Source organism: Dromiciops gliroides, chromosome 1 (genome assembly GCF_019393635.1).
Source record: "Dromiciops gliroides isolate mDroGli1 chromosome 1, mDroGli1.pri, whole genome shotgun sequence".
NCBI classification, from domain to species: domain Eukaryota; kingdom Metazoa; phylum Chordata; class Mammalia; order Microbiotheria; family Microbiotheriidae; genus Dromiciops; species Dromiciops gliroides.
The window spans coordinates 335,111,397-335,126,746 of NC_057861.1; the positions used below are offsets into that span (position 1 = coordinate 335,111,397).

The 15,350-nt window shown below is 34.7% G+C and overlaps 1 protein-coding gene across 2 annotated transcripts in view; it reads right to left on the reverse strand.

Annotated features, from left to right (window-relative positions):
* GALNT1 (polypeptide N-acetylgalactosaminyltransferase 1) overlaps positions 1 to 15,350 on the reverse strand; it is a 168,871-nt gene that overhangs the window by 108,753 nt on the left and 44,768 nt on the right. The window lies entirely within an intron of this gene.

Genomic DNA, 15,350 nt, shown 5'->3' on the forward strand with positions numbered 1-15,350 from the left:
GTTCAAATCCAGCCTCAGACACTTGACACTTAGTAGCTGTGTGACCCTGGGCAAGTCACTTAATCCTCATTGCCCCACTAAAACATAATAATAATAATAATAATAATAATGATAAACCTGACCAAGAAATGTTAAAAGTAGATTATTACCCTAAAGCTCTAATTTTAAATGCCTTCATTTACACTGCTTCCTACTTAAAACTGCAGACCGTTAATTTAAGAACTATTTCAATCCAATTTACTTCAATATTTATTAATATTATCTTAAGGGCTTTATGAAATTTTAAGAGTTTAACATTTATATAGCACCTACTATGAGCCAGGCACTATGCTAAGCACTTTACAATTATTATCTCATTTGGGCCTCTGGGAGTTGGTGTTATTATTATCTCCACTTTACAGATGAGGAAATGAGGCAGAGGTTAAGTGACTTGCCCAGAGTCACATAGCTAGTAGTGTCTGAGGTCCAATGTGAACCCAAATCTTTCTGATTCCAGGCCCGGTACTCTATCTGCTGTACTACCTGGCTCCTCTTACTACCAAAACAAACTAGATTTTCTTAAAAGTAGGGCTTAGGACTGTATCTTGGAAATTATGTGGCTTGACTCCCCCTCCCCATTTAAATAGATAAGGAAAGTGCAGTCCAGAAAAGTTCAGGTTCACATGATTTAGACAAGAATACCAAATCTAAAAAGTTCATTATGTGTAATCAATCATTATAAAAATAATGGCCTTGGGCAGCTAGGTGGCACAGTGGATAAAGCACCAGTCCTGGTTTCAGGAGAACCTGAGTTCAAATCCGGCTTCAGACAATTGACACTTACTAACTATATGACCCTGGGCAAGTCACTTAACCCTCACGGGAGTGGGGGGGGAGAGGGGATAATAATGGCCTTAAGGTGAATTATAGACAAATATAAAATTATAAACTGTTGGGATTGCAACAATCTAAAAAAATACTCTGAAGGAAGACCTCAGATATACAAGTGTGCATGTATGTATGTATGGTTTTATACCCTTTTAAACTTAATTACTTAAAATTACATCAGACAAGAAAAAATATTTTATAATGTTGACAAGGAAATCAAAACATTAAAAAATTAAATTTTGATCTTAATGATATTAATTGGAAGGGGAAAGGCTACAAACTACTGCATAAGCATTAGTGATGTCTTTATAGTGGATTTTAGTGAAAGTCTACCTGGGTAGTTAATTCTTTACTTTATGTAGTATCAGGCAAATGGAAGTTGTGCAGCATAAGACAATTAAATGGCAAATAAAGAACCTAGATATTTATAAAAGAATAAAAATGCATCATCTACCCCACTCCTGTTTTTTTAACCCCACACACTTCCTCTCCTAAAACTAGCTATAGAGCTTTAAAAATGACAAGTCAAAGGCAGGAGGGCAGCCTTAATGACCATTACTTTTAGATGTATTAAAACTTTGGGAAACAAGGCACTCCCAGAATTACTTTCATAAGAAACCTTTTCATTTCGAAAAAGTCTTTTTGGGGGGCGGCTAGGTGGCGCAGTAGATAAAGCACCGGCCCTGGATTCAGAAGGACTTGAGTTCAAATCCAACTTCAGACACTTGTCACTTACTAGCTGTGTGACCCTGGGCAAACCACTTAATCCTCATTGCCCTGTAAAAAAAGGAATATTTTACACACACACACACACACACACACACACACACACACACACACGAATGAATTGAAATTTTTCTAAAGTCTTTTTGTATTAGCCATGTCAGAGAGACAGACATAAACTTTATTCTATACTCTGAGTCCAGCTCCTATGACAAAATGCAATATAATTTTCCCAGTGATATGACTCACTTTTAAGTCATTTGTAATTTTTTTTTTGGTGGGGCAATGAGGGTTAAGTGACTTGCCCAGGGTCACACAGCTAGTAAGTATCAAGTGTCTGAGGCCAGATTTGAACTCAGGTACTCCTGAATCCAGGGCTGGTGCTTTAACCATTGTTCCACCTAGCTGCCCCCCCCCCATTTGTAATTATTTGAAGAAATATATCTATGTGACCAAAAGAAATTAAAACTAAACAATCACAGTATTTAAAATGTTTTCTACAGTATTTATCCAATACTAAATAACAATGCTCAAGTACAATTTTCCAAAATGAGTAAGTACGTAGAGTCAATATCATTTGAGGAATGATTTACAGGGGACAAAACACAGGCCAGAGATCCTGGGTATGAATCACTTCAATTTCAACTTCTTGTTGTTGTTTGTCTGTTGTTTGTCCTTCGTTCTCGAAGAGACCCAAGACATCATGGTGATGTCATGACTTGCACTGAATTGGATTTAAGTGAGGCACTGTTGTGCAAGGTCACCAATCTCACTCTCTCTTCCAGAGCCATCTGGGTCCACTGGAGACCAAAAGGGCATCCAAAGATGGTCCCGGATATTTAAGGCAATTAGGGCTAAGTGACTTGCCCAGGGTTGCACAGCTAGTAAATATCTGAAGTGAGACTTGAACTCAGGTCCTCTTGATTCCAGTACCTGTACTCTATCCACTGCGCCACAAAAGCCTTCAGGAAGCCACTTGGCCTCTCTGTGTCTCATTTTCCTCATCTTTAAAATAAAGGGGTTGAACTAGATGAACTATGAGGTCATAAGTTCTGTAACTCTGAAGTCGAATAGTCATTTAGCTATGTCTATGATAGCATGTTGGTTTAATATAAAAACAACAGCAATCTCTTAACTCTAAAGTAACACCTTGCAAATATGTTTTCTGTATATTGATTGATTAGTTCTCTGTGTATACCCACATCTACGAACTCCACTAAAGGCCTACATTCATGTCTCATTATAACATGGAGGCAATTTTGGATTCTGAAAGACTCCATATAAGCTAATAGAGAATAGAATCTAAAAAAATGATAAAGAAAGAGAAACCATGGAAGACTTGTATGAAATGATGCAAAGTAAAGTGAGCAGAAGCAGGAAAAAAATTCCCACAATAATATTGTAAAGATAATTAACTCTGATTGAGAGAGTGACCAACAGTAATTCCAAGGGATTCATGATGAAATAGGCTATCCACCTCTAGAGAGAGAGAGCTGATGGAATATAGAATAAAGTTTACATCTGTCTCTTTCTGACATGGCTAATGCAGGAATTTGTTTCGCATGACTATACATAATTGTAACAGGTTTTGTTCCTCTCAACTTTTCAATGAAGAAGGGAAGAAGAAAAAGAGAGGGGGAGGGAGGGGAGAGAGGGGGGGGGGGAGGTAGGTGAGAACTGAAACCAAAATAAAGCTAAATTTTAAAATGAAAGAGAATAGACACTGAAAGGTCTCATCAAGCTAGGACATCTGTGAGTGTGGACAGTTCAATCAATGTAATTCAAGCCTGTCTATCAAGAATCATTCTAGCTTTAAATCAGAGAAATTCATCACCAGATGTGCCACCAGGTACATTTTTTAGGCCACAGCAATTCATGAATAATACTTAAGTATCAGAAATCAGGGCCTGGGTTCAAATCTTATCTTTACCACTTATTATCTGTGAGGGCATAAGCAAATCACTTAACCTCTATGAGAGTCTACTTCCTAATCTCTAAAATGAGGGGACTGGATGAGATGGCCTTTAAGGTCTTTGCAGTTTTTAATTTATGATACAATGATCCTTCTGATTCTATATGATCATAAAATAGGTCAAATGAAAAGTCCTTTTTTCCTGGATACAAAAAAAAAGCTTAAATTATGCTTAAAGAAAAAAATGAATAGTCTAAAGTACACTATAAAAGTCACAAATACCACATTTTGACAAACTCAGTAATTCATTTGACATTATAGCAAAGTGTCAGTTATCATATACATCCTGTACTATTTCATTTTGGTACTTATTTGAAACTTCAATAAATATAACTTAAGAATTAACATTCTTTGGTATTTGAAACATAAGAATTCTACTTAGCTTTTTTTCCAATCAACTTTATATTCAAAATAAGCTTCAAAACACGTGACAATTTTTTATAGAAAAATCTTAAGGAATGGCATTTCTTTTATTGACATAAAACAGTTGTGTTGTTTTGGTTTATAAATTAAATATAGATACTACAACTGATCTAAAGTCATAATTCCTCTTTAGAAGCATATTAAACACAAAAGCATAAAAAGGAGCTTAAGTAGTATTATTAAGCTACAAGCAATTTTTCCCCTATACTACATAATATACCACTGTATTCCTTAAGTCTAATTTACTATTAAATAAATATTTGTATAAATTCAATCTTGGACTCTAAACCATTTATTCAAAAGGGAAAATATGCCTAAGAAATTAACCTTTGTAAAGTGAATACTAATCCAAACTGATAGGTTGGAAAAAGAGGAACTTCTCTGATATGATTGAAACACTGCAAAGACAACCAATGTAAGGATACCTGTTCGGTTAAGTAGGGCTACCACTTGACAATTATGCAGATCTATAATTTTGTGCTTGTTTCGTCTATGCATGTAAATGTTGGATCCTGCTTTGGAAGATAATAAGTTCCTTGAATTCACAGTCTTTAATCTTTTTGTATCCCCAATGCCTAGCACAAAGCAGACTCTTATTAAATGCTTGCTGAATAAGTAAAATTGGCACTGATAAATTCTCTGACCAAAATAACCACCTCCATGACTGTTACGTGCTACAAAATCATGAGAAATCACACTCAAGAATATTTCTCTAGTCCTTTGGGATAATACTTCTTAGTCAATAAATTTCCTACCTACTGGTAAGGGTCTCCAAATCCCACAAATGCACAAAACTGGACGATGTAGTTAAAGGTTTGTAAACTTTAAATCACTATATGCATGTCAGTTTCTATTAATGCCATTATTATTCTCTTTGTGGAGGGAGTATCCATATCAGTGAGATCATGGATCCAATCAAAGTCCATCCTGATAGGAGGAGGAAATAGATTGTGATTTCCTGATACATAACACCAAAAAACTGACACTGGAATAAGGAATAATGCTGACGTCAGATTATCTAACCATCAATTATCATCAAAATAACAGGTTTATTTAGTATCTGAAGATTAATAAAACAATTTGGGTACATTGTTTTGGTATACATCATCTGAGAGGCTGTTAAAGAATTACACCTTTTATATGTAAGAAAACTGGGCGGCAGCTAGGTGGTGCAGTGGATAGAGCACCGGCCCTGGATTCAGGAGGACCTGAGTTCAAATCCAGCCTCAGAAACTTAACACTTACTAGCTGTGTGACCCTGGGCGAGTCACTTAACCCCAATTGCCTCACCAAAAAAAGAAAAAAAAAGAAAATTGGGTCAAAGAGATTAAGTATTGGACAATGGATGACAGTGAATATGCATCAGAGCAAGGATATGAAGCCATGCTTAAATTCTAAATCCAAGAACATGAGGTCCTTCTCTCAAAATAAATCATGCTAGAAATCCTTAAATTGTCCTGATGAAAATCTGGTTTAGGAAGTAAAAGAAAACAAGAAGGGAACTGTTACTCTGGATTAGATTCTAAACAAAAGAAGAAATGGAAATAACAGGAACCTTTGAAGAAAATGGTCATTTAATTCAAGAGTATGTTGGCTAGGAGGAAAGAACACTGGAATTAGTATAAAGGATCTGGGTTCAAAATCTTGGTCCTGTGGGGGCAGCTAGGTGGTGCAGTGGATAAAGCACTAGCCCTGGATTCAGGAGGACCTGAGTTCAAATCCGACCTCAGACACTTGACACTTACTAGCTGTGTGACCTTGGGCAAGTCACTTAACCCTCAGTGCCCCCCCACCCCCGGCAAAAAAATCTTGGTCCTGATACTTACTATCAGGATTGTGTAAACTGACCCGTATAAACTATGAGCAGGTTATTTAACCTCTATGGGCTTCAGTTTTTTCACCTGTAAAATAGGGGATTTAAATTAATGACATCTCTTATAGTCCAATCCCCTATTTTAGGTTGGAAAACTAAGGTCCAGGGAGATTGTTGTTGTTTGTCCTTCGTTCTGGAAGAGGACCATGACATCAGGAGGTGATGACATGACTTGCAGTGAATTGTATTTAAGGCAGGGCTGTGCAAAGTCACCAGCCTCACTCCTCCAGAGCCATCTAGGTCCAGTGGCAAGACAAACATCAGGATGACTGAAGATGACCCTCAGATGTTTGAGGCAATAAGGGTCACACAGCTAATAGGAGTCAAGTTTCTTGAGCCTGGATTTGAACTGAGGTCCTCCCGAATCCAGGACCAGAGCTCTATCCATTGCATCACCTAGCTGCCCCTGTGGACAATTAAGTGACTTGACCAAGATCAGTCAAGAATAATCAGATGCAGGATCTGAATCTAGGTCCTATGACTCAAGAAGTCATTGCTTTTCCCACAATCAGTAAGTTGGTCAACAAGGATTTATTAAGCGCCTACTAAGTTCCAAGCACAATGCTAAGTGCTGGGGATACAAAGGAAGGCAAAAGACAATGCATGCTTTCAAGGACTTAGTGGTCTAATGGAGGAGAAAGGCCAAAGATTAAGCATGAATTCAAGGAGTTCATAGACTAATAGAGGAGACTACATAGAAACAACTAGAAACAAACAAGATATATGCAGGACAAATTCAATGTAACAGTAGAAGGAAAGTACTAGTAGTAAGGGAAATAAGGAAAGGCATCTGATGGAACATGAGGAGCCAAGGGAAGTTAGGAGATGAAGATAAGGAGAGAGTATTCCAGGAATGAAATACTCACCAAGGTCACACACAGAGTAAGTGTCAAAGGCAAGACTCAAGTCTTCCTAATATTCAGCCACTAAAATGCTCTATTCATTATGCCACCTATACTTCATCTTATAGGATTTGTTTCTCATTCTACTCACTGAGATTTAAATCCTGATACTGCCATCCAACCTCTCTTCTAAGCTATTATAAATTTTTTGAAATCAGGTTCAATTAAGAAAAATTAATGTTAAAAAAATTTCCCCTGGGAAACAATATTCAATTATTCCTTTGTAGGACAGTGAAGAGATACAATTTGTAACACATAGCCAACATTATCATAGGGAGAAAAGTGTAGCTCTTTATTACCTGGATTTTATAGATAGAAGTAATGTTTTTCAATGTCCTTTTGAATGCCAATTTGGAGGCTTCATTCTGATATTTCTGGCTGGTTAACATTTCCATCAAGAATAGAAACCCAACCCAAAATTCTGGCTAAAATAACATACAGCCACCTAAGTGCTCTTTTATTTTATTTCATCAAATTTTGTTTTCTGCTCTACAATCTTTCCCTTTCATTTCTCCCCTCCCAAACTGAGAAAACAAGAAAAACAAAATCTGTTGTGCAGGCGTGTGTGTGTGTGTGTGTGTGTGTGTGTGTGTGTGTGTGTGTGTGTGTGTGTGTGTGACAGAAAGGAAATGGGAAGGGGAGGGGGAGGCTCAATGTGCAGTAGAATCTCCCACCTCTTTATCAGGTGGTAGTAGCATGTTTCATCTTGAGACCTATGGAACTGTGACTGGTGATCGTGTTGATCAGAGTTCCTAAGACTTTCAACGTTGTCTGTCTCCCAATTCCAAAGGACTCAAGATATAAAATGCTATCCACTTCTCGAGACAGAACCAATAATTCTGATTGCAGATTAAAGCATAGCTTTTTCCATTTATTTTTCTTGGGTTTTCCCCCCAACATGGTTAACACAGAAATGTTTTGCATGACTTCACGTGCACAATGGGTTTCATAATGCTTGACTTCTCAGTGGGTAGGGGAAGAAGGAAGGAGAAAATGTGCAACGCAAATTTTTTTTAATGAATGTTAAAAATAAATAAAAATTTAAAATTTGAGAAAAAAAGTTGTCTATAAATTGTTCTCTTGGTTCTACTCACTTCACACTGCATCAGTTCATACAAGTCTTCGTAGGTTTCTCTGAAACCATTCCCATTGTCATTTCTTATAGCACAATGGTATTCCTTAACATAAACACACCAAAACTTGTTCAGTTTTTCCTAAACTGAAAGGCATCCCATCAGTTTTCAATTCTTTGCTACCACAAAAAGAGCTGCTATACTCGTTGTGCATATGGACCTTTTTCTCTGATCTCTTTGGGGGTACAGACCTACTAGTAATATTGCTGAGTCATTAAATCCATTTTTTTAACTACTTTGGCCAATGACACATTCATAATAAATGAATTCAAAGATGGAATTGTGCCTGAAACAAAAAAGTCACTGTACAATACTGAATGCCTATATAGTAACAATGAAAAAATTCAATTTTTACTGCTTTTCAATTTTTAGAAAGGTTTCATTTAGTAAGCAAGTTATACATTCATGTATTTCCTCATTTCCTTCTCAGAGAAATGAACAATATTGCTATATTTACCCTCCATAAGTCTTTGAAACTTTCCCTTTAGTAATGGAACAATCTATATTAGAATACTAAGAAAACCTTAGAAGAATATGTGTGATTTGGGCAAAACAAGGAAACTTTTTTTTTGCTTGATAGTTGAATTATTAATTTTACAGGGCAAAAATAGAAATCTATATTATTTGAAATGGATCACTACGCTAGGAGCTAAAAGGAATACAATACTGAAATAAGCCATACACAAAGGTTTCATAAAACTTATAATCTAGTCTAGGGATATGGCACACATATCAATATTTATACGGCTATCAAAAGTATAAAATGCATACAACATCCCACAGATAATGTGAGAGAGGAAAAAACTCCTTTTTTTCCACTATCAGAACATTAAAAAAGGAATCAAAGATTCCTAGAGGAAAAAGTTAAGGTGAGCTTTATGAGTAGGAATTCAGTCATTATCATGGCGATGGTCATCAGTTTTATAATCTCGACAAAATAATCGTCCAATTTTTTTTAGTCACAAAAATTTAATATTACCAAAACTAGCCCACTAAATCTACTTCTGAATGTACTATTCTCCAATGAATAATTCAAGTGCATTTCAATTTCCTGGAATAACTTACTGCTTTAATTTAGTTCAATATTTATTCTAGTAGATTCATAATAGCTAAATAAAATTATAAATTCGAGGCACTATCCTATAGCTGTAATTACCCCCTCCTAAAATGTACTCATGCAAAGGACCAGAGTAACATAAAAATGGTTATGTGTTTCAACTTCATTTATGTAAACACTGCTAAATTTTCCTATCCTTTCCTAAACTGTGAAAGCACCCATTAGACAGGGCAGGACATTTACTGGTTTTTATGACTCAATTTACCCAGATCTCTCTTTGCAAAATAACTTGTGGCATAGTCTTATGTTTTATACATTATTGACACTTAAGGCTTATAAAATCAAGCTAAATTGAAATCGAGGTGAATTCGAATTGTCCTCTCCTGAGAATTTTGCCATAAATTCCTTTAGATCTTTAGACCTGCCTCAGAATGTCACAAAGACAACAGTTAGATGATGTAGTTGTAACTTTTCCTGTTCTCACTCACAATCTGTAAATCTCTGAGAAAGTACTATGTACTTTCTGTACTTTCTATTAGAAAGACTGGTGCCTTTGGGGTAATTAATTTCATTTGCTTTGATCTTTTTAAAAAGAAAATAAAAAACTGGAGCAGTTAGGTGCCACGATGGATAAAGCACAGCCCTTGGAGTCAGGAGGCCTGGAGTTCAAATTGGGCCTCAGACACTTACTAGCTGTGTGACCCTGGGCAAGTCACTTAACCCCAATTGCCTTTAACAGAGAGACAGAGACAGAGAGCAGTCATAAAGAAAATATTTAGGGGACATTAACATCTCATTTGAGAATCAAAGTTCAAAAATCTATAGGCAAACATTGTCTTGTATAAAGTTATATTAAGATTAGCCTAAAAAGATTAATGATGGAAAATACCCTCCACATCCAGAAAAAATAACTGTGCAATCTAGATACATGGTCTTCATTTACAACATGACTAATGTAGAAATGTTTAATGTGATTGTGTGTGTGTGTGTGTGTGTATAGTATATAAAGCAATCTGATATAGGTTATAGGTTATAGATATATAGATATATATATAGATATATAACCTATATCAGATTGCTTGCCGTCTTGGGGAGGGGGGAGGGAAGGGAGGGAGAAAGAACAATTTGGAACTAGAAATCTTATAAAAACAAATGTTGAAAACTATCTCTACATATAACTGGAAAATAATAAAATACTTTTATGATTTAAAAATTGAAAAATTTTTAAATTTAAATTTTTTTTAAATTTTAAAAGAATAACTTAAATACCAAAAAATAGCCTAAAAAAGCAAATATTTATGGACTTATGCTTTTACAAAATACTAAAAATATTTCAGGTCAATTTTAAAAATTTTATTTTATTCTGAACTTAAGAAATAAAACAAGCATTTCTTTTTTTTTTTTTTTTTTGCAGGGCAATGGGGGTGACTTGCCCAGGGTCACACAGCTAGTAAGTGTTAAGTGTCTGAGGCCGGATTTGAACTCAGGTCCTCCTGAATCCAAGGCCGGTGCTTTAACCACTGCACCATCTAGCTGCCCCAAAACAAGCATTTCTATAACATAGAATGGGGGAAAGATGATTATGCATGAAATCGCAAATTTATTATGTACAATTTTCTATTCCTTATAAACATATAATAGAGATATAACTTTTTTCCTCCCCTCCACCTACTGATGGTTATCATTAGACACAAATGTGTATAAATATGTAAAATCATTCTATATATAATCCTTTTTATCAGTTATTTCTCTAGCTGTACATAGCATCTTCCTTCACAAGTCCTTTGTAGTTCATTTGGGTATTTATAATAATCGAAATTACTTGCTCAAAGGTGTTCTTAAAACAATATTGCTGTTACTGAATACACTGTTCTCTTGGTTCTACTCATCTTGCTCTTCATTATTTCATGCATGTCAATCGATGTTTTTCTAAGATCATTGAGCTCATCCTTTCTTATAGCATACTAGTATTCCATCACAATCATATACCACAATTTGTTTAGCCATTCCCCAACTGACAGGCATCCTCACAATTTCCAGTTCTTTGCCATCACAAAGGGAGTTACCATAAATACTTTAGAACATATAAGTTCTTTTCCTTTTTCCCTAATCATCTTTGGAAACAGATCTAGTAGTAGTATTCCTGGGTCAAAGGATATAGCAGTTTAATAACTCTTATGGCATAATTCCAGAATACTGTCCAAAATGGTTAGATCAGTTCATAATTTCGCCAACGGTGAATAAGTGTCCCAATTTTTCCACGTCCCCTCCAACATCTGCCACTTTCTTCTTCAATCACTTTAGCCAATCTGATAGGTGTAAAATGGTATCTATGGGGTGTTTTAATTTCCATTTCAATAACCAATAATGATTTAAAGCAATATTTTTCATATGACTATAAATTGTTTGATTTCTTCATTAGAAAACTGACTGTTCATATTATCAACCAGGGAATGACTTATATTTTTATAAATTTGACAAAGTTCTTTATATATTTGAAGTAACAGACCTTTTCTTGAGAAGCTATCTATAACCAGCCCTCTAATTTTCTGTTTTCCTTCTGATCTTGGCTACATTTATTTTATTTATACTAAAAAATTTTAATTTAATTTAATAGAAATTATTTATTTTATACCTCACACTGCTCTCTATCTCATTTATTCATAAATTGTTCATAAGCCTGATAGGTAATATGTCCCATGCTCTTCAAATTTTCTTGTAATATCTTTATATCTAGGTCATATATCCACTTTGACTTTATCTTGATAAATGATCTAAGATATTGGTCTATGCCCAATTTCTGTCATACTGCTTCTTTAGCTTTCCCAATAAATTTTACCAAATAATGAATTCTTATCCCCAAAACTTAAGTTTTTACACTTGTAAAACATAAGGTTACTATACTCATTTGCTGCTGCAAATTATATGTCTATTCCATTCCACTGATCTACTATTCTTTTTATTAGCCAGTACCAAATAGGGTTGATAATTATTATCTTATGATAAATATAGTTTAAGAGCTAGTATTGCTAAATCTCATCCTTTACATTTTTTCACTTTGATATTCTTGACCTTTTGTTCTTACAAATGAATTTTATTATTTTTTTCTAATTCATAAAAACAAATTTTTGATAATTTAATTGGGATGGCATTGAATATATAAATTAAATTTGGTAAAATTGTCATTTTTATTATATTGGCCCTGCCCACACATGAACAATTACTATTTCTCCAATTATTTAAATCAGATTGTATTTGCATAAAGCTTTTAAAAATATTTTGTTCATATATTTCCTGTGTTTGCTTTGGCAGGTATATTCTCAGGTACAGTATTTTATACTTTATATTTTATAAAACAGAGAAAGAGCAGACCAATGAATTGGGTATACAACTTTAAAAACTTGAAAAAGAACAAACTAAAAATCTCCAATTAAACACTAAATTAGAAATCCTAAAAATTAATAAAATCAAGATTAATTAAACAGAGCATAAAATTCCAGTGAATTAATAAATAAAACTAGGAGCTGGTTTTGTGGGGGGGGAAACCAACAATAAAATAAACTGTTGGTTAGTATGATTTTTTTTGGTGAGGCAATTGGAACCAAGTGACTTGCCCAGGGTCACACAGCCAGTGAGTGTTAAGTGTCTGAGGCCAAATTTGAACTCAGGTCCTCCTGAGTCCACGGTCGGTGCTCTATCCACTGTGCCACCTAGATGCCCCCGGTTAGTATGATTTTTTTAAAGAGAGAAGAGAACCTAGTATTAAAAAATGAAAAGGGTGAATAAACCACTAATGAAGATGAAATCAAAGCAATTACAAGGAGTTATTTTGCCCAATTATACGCCAATAAATTTAACAATTTCAGTCAAATGAATGTTTACAAAAATATAATAAACTGCCTAAACTAGCAGAAAAAGAAATAGAATATATAAATAGGGCTATTTTAGAAAAAGAAATTGAGCAGGCCATAAATGAGCTTTCTAAGAAAAAAGTACCAGGAACAGATGGATTTTACAAGTGAATTCTATCAAACATTTAAAGACCAACTAATTCCAATATCAAATAAATTATTTGGAATAATAGTCAAAAAAGGGGTCCTGCCAAACTCCTTTTATGAAACAGATGTGATCCTGATACCTAAACCAGGAAGAGTAAAAACAGAGAAAGAAAATTATAGACCAATTTCATTAATAAATATGGATGCAAAAATCCCAAGTAAAATGTTAACTAAAAGATTACAACAGTATATTACAAAAATTATACAGGATGACCAAGTGGGATTTATACTAGGAATGCAGGGATGGTTTAACATGAGAAAAGTTATGAACATAATTTATCATATCAATAATAAAAGTAATAAATCATAAGATTATATCAATATATGCAGAAAAGGCTTTTTTATAAAGCATAATACTCAAAAAACACTTGAAAGTATAGGTATAAATAGATTTTTCCTTAAATTCATAAAAAAATTCACCTAAAACCATCAGCAAAAGCATTACCTATAATGGGGGTAAACCAGAAGCCTTCCCAGTAACATTGAGTATAAAACTATGATGCCCACTGTAGCCAATATTATTCAATATTATATTGGAAATACTAACAATAACAATAAGAAGAAAAAGAAACAGAAGGGATCTGAATAGGAAATGAGATGATAAAACACTTTTTGCAGACAATACGATGATATACTTGGCAAATTCCAAAGATAAATAAAATGTTAGTTGAAACAATAATTTTAGCAAAGTAGGGGAATATAAAGTAAATTCATATAAATCATCAGCATTCCTATATCACAAAGAAAACCCTGCAAGAAGTAGTAAGAGATACCCCATTTAAAATAACTCCAGACAGATCAATTCTCAGCCTAAGTTTATACTAACTGCACTCAAATTATCAATGATACATCTCCCTTCTACTTTTTTTTTTTTTAAGGCAATGGGGGTTAAGTGACTTGCCCACGGTCACACAGCTAGTAAGTGTCAAGTGTCTGAGGCAGGATTTGAACTCAGGTACTCCTGAATCCAGGCCGGTGCTTTAACCACTGCGCCATCTAGCTGCCCCTCCCTTCTACTTTTACCATAACTTCACCTACCCTGTTTTTAATCATTCAGAATACAAGGTTTTATAGCTAAAAAATAACAAGCATACCTGTGGTAACATCAGCTTTTCAGGCTTTGTGCTTTTACATATGATGTTCTATTCCTGAAATGCTTCAGTCACTAATTCCACACACACTCTTCTCTTTCCCTCTACCGCCCAAACTAAGGCTACTAACACCCTAACCTTTTCTTAAAATCCAAATCAAATATCATCCCAGCAAAGTCTATTCTCATCCCCCCAAGTCTGAAACGACACTATCACCTACCCTGGACCTCACAAAGCACTTTCTTAGCCCCTCACTCACGCTTATTTATGAATATTTTCCCCTCTATAAGGGTAGGCCTTAACAAAATATTCACACAGGGATGAATGCTTTAACAGCACAGCACTGCTTCCATGAAAATGCTACAGGAAATAAAACTACCTAAGACAAACATGGTTAGCTCCACAGTAACAATGCTATAATTTGTTACCAGACAATTAGTTAATGACACAAGGGGGCTTCACAATATTACCCGAGGTATGTCTATATACATTTTTGCTATCGCACAAATACAAAACTTCCCATGGAAGACCTATTAAGATGAAAAAGAAAGAAAAGTCAAAAGAAAGTCAAGAAAATGAGTTTATGCAACCATTCTCTTTGGTTTCCAAGGAGCAGGATTCTATTCTATTTTGATGTTTTATGGATAGTGAATTCTTCCTGTTATTTCCTGACAGGATTCAAATGACTTTCAAAGAATTAGTTATATCTGAAGCCCCTGATTTCTTAATTCTTAGACTCAGTGAATTACCATGTGAAGGTTATATTACCTTAAATGGGTTAAAGATACTCTTTCTTTTAAATCAATCTTCAGAAGTGTTCCTCACTCTGTTTTAAATTGTTCTATTTTACTCCTAAGCCTATTTCAAACTGTTATATCCCTTAATGTGTTACTGTATGTACCAAAACAGTTTTTCAGTTAATAGCATTTCATTACCTGATTCATTTAAAGTTACATTCTCTCAAAATATTAGTTTCAGTATTTAGTGAGCAACCTGAATTGCAGACCAAAAGGAGAGAACCATCTAACCTATTGGGGTTCATTCTCCTCTCAGGGTTAGATAACTTGAAGAGGGATAGAAATCTCTCTTTACTTTTGCCATCTCTCATGCTGTCCAGGTCTTAACTTGAGTTTCAGTCTGATCATTCTGAGTACTCTTGGGTGGTAGGGGGGAAAAAAGCTATAAAGATCCCTAGTCATTCCCTAGTCTAATCAGGAGGAAGCATAACCCAGAAGATCATGTTACTGGACA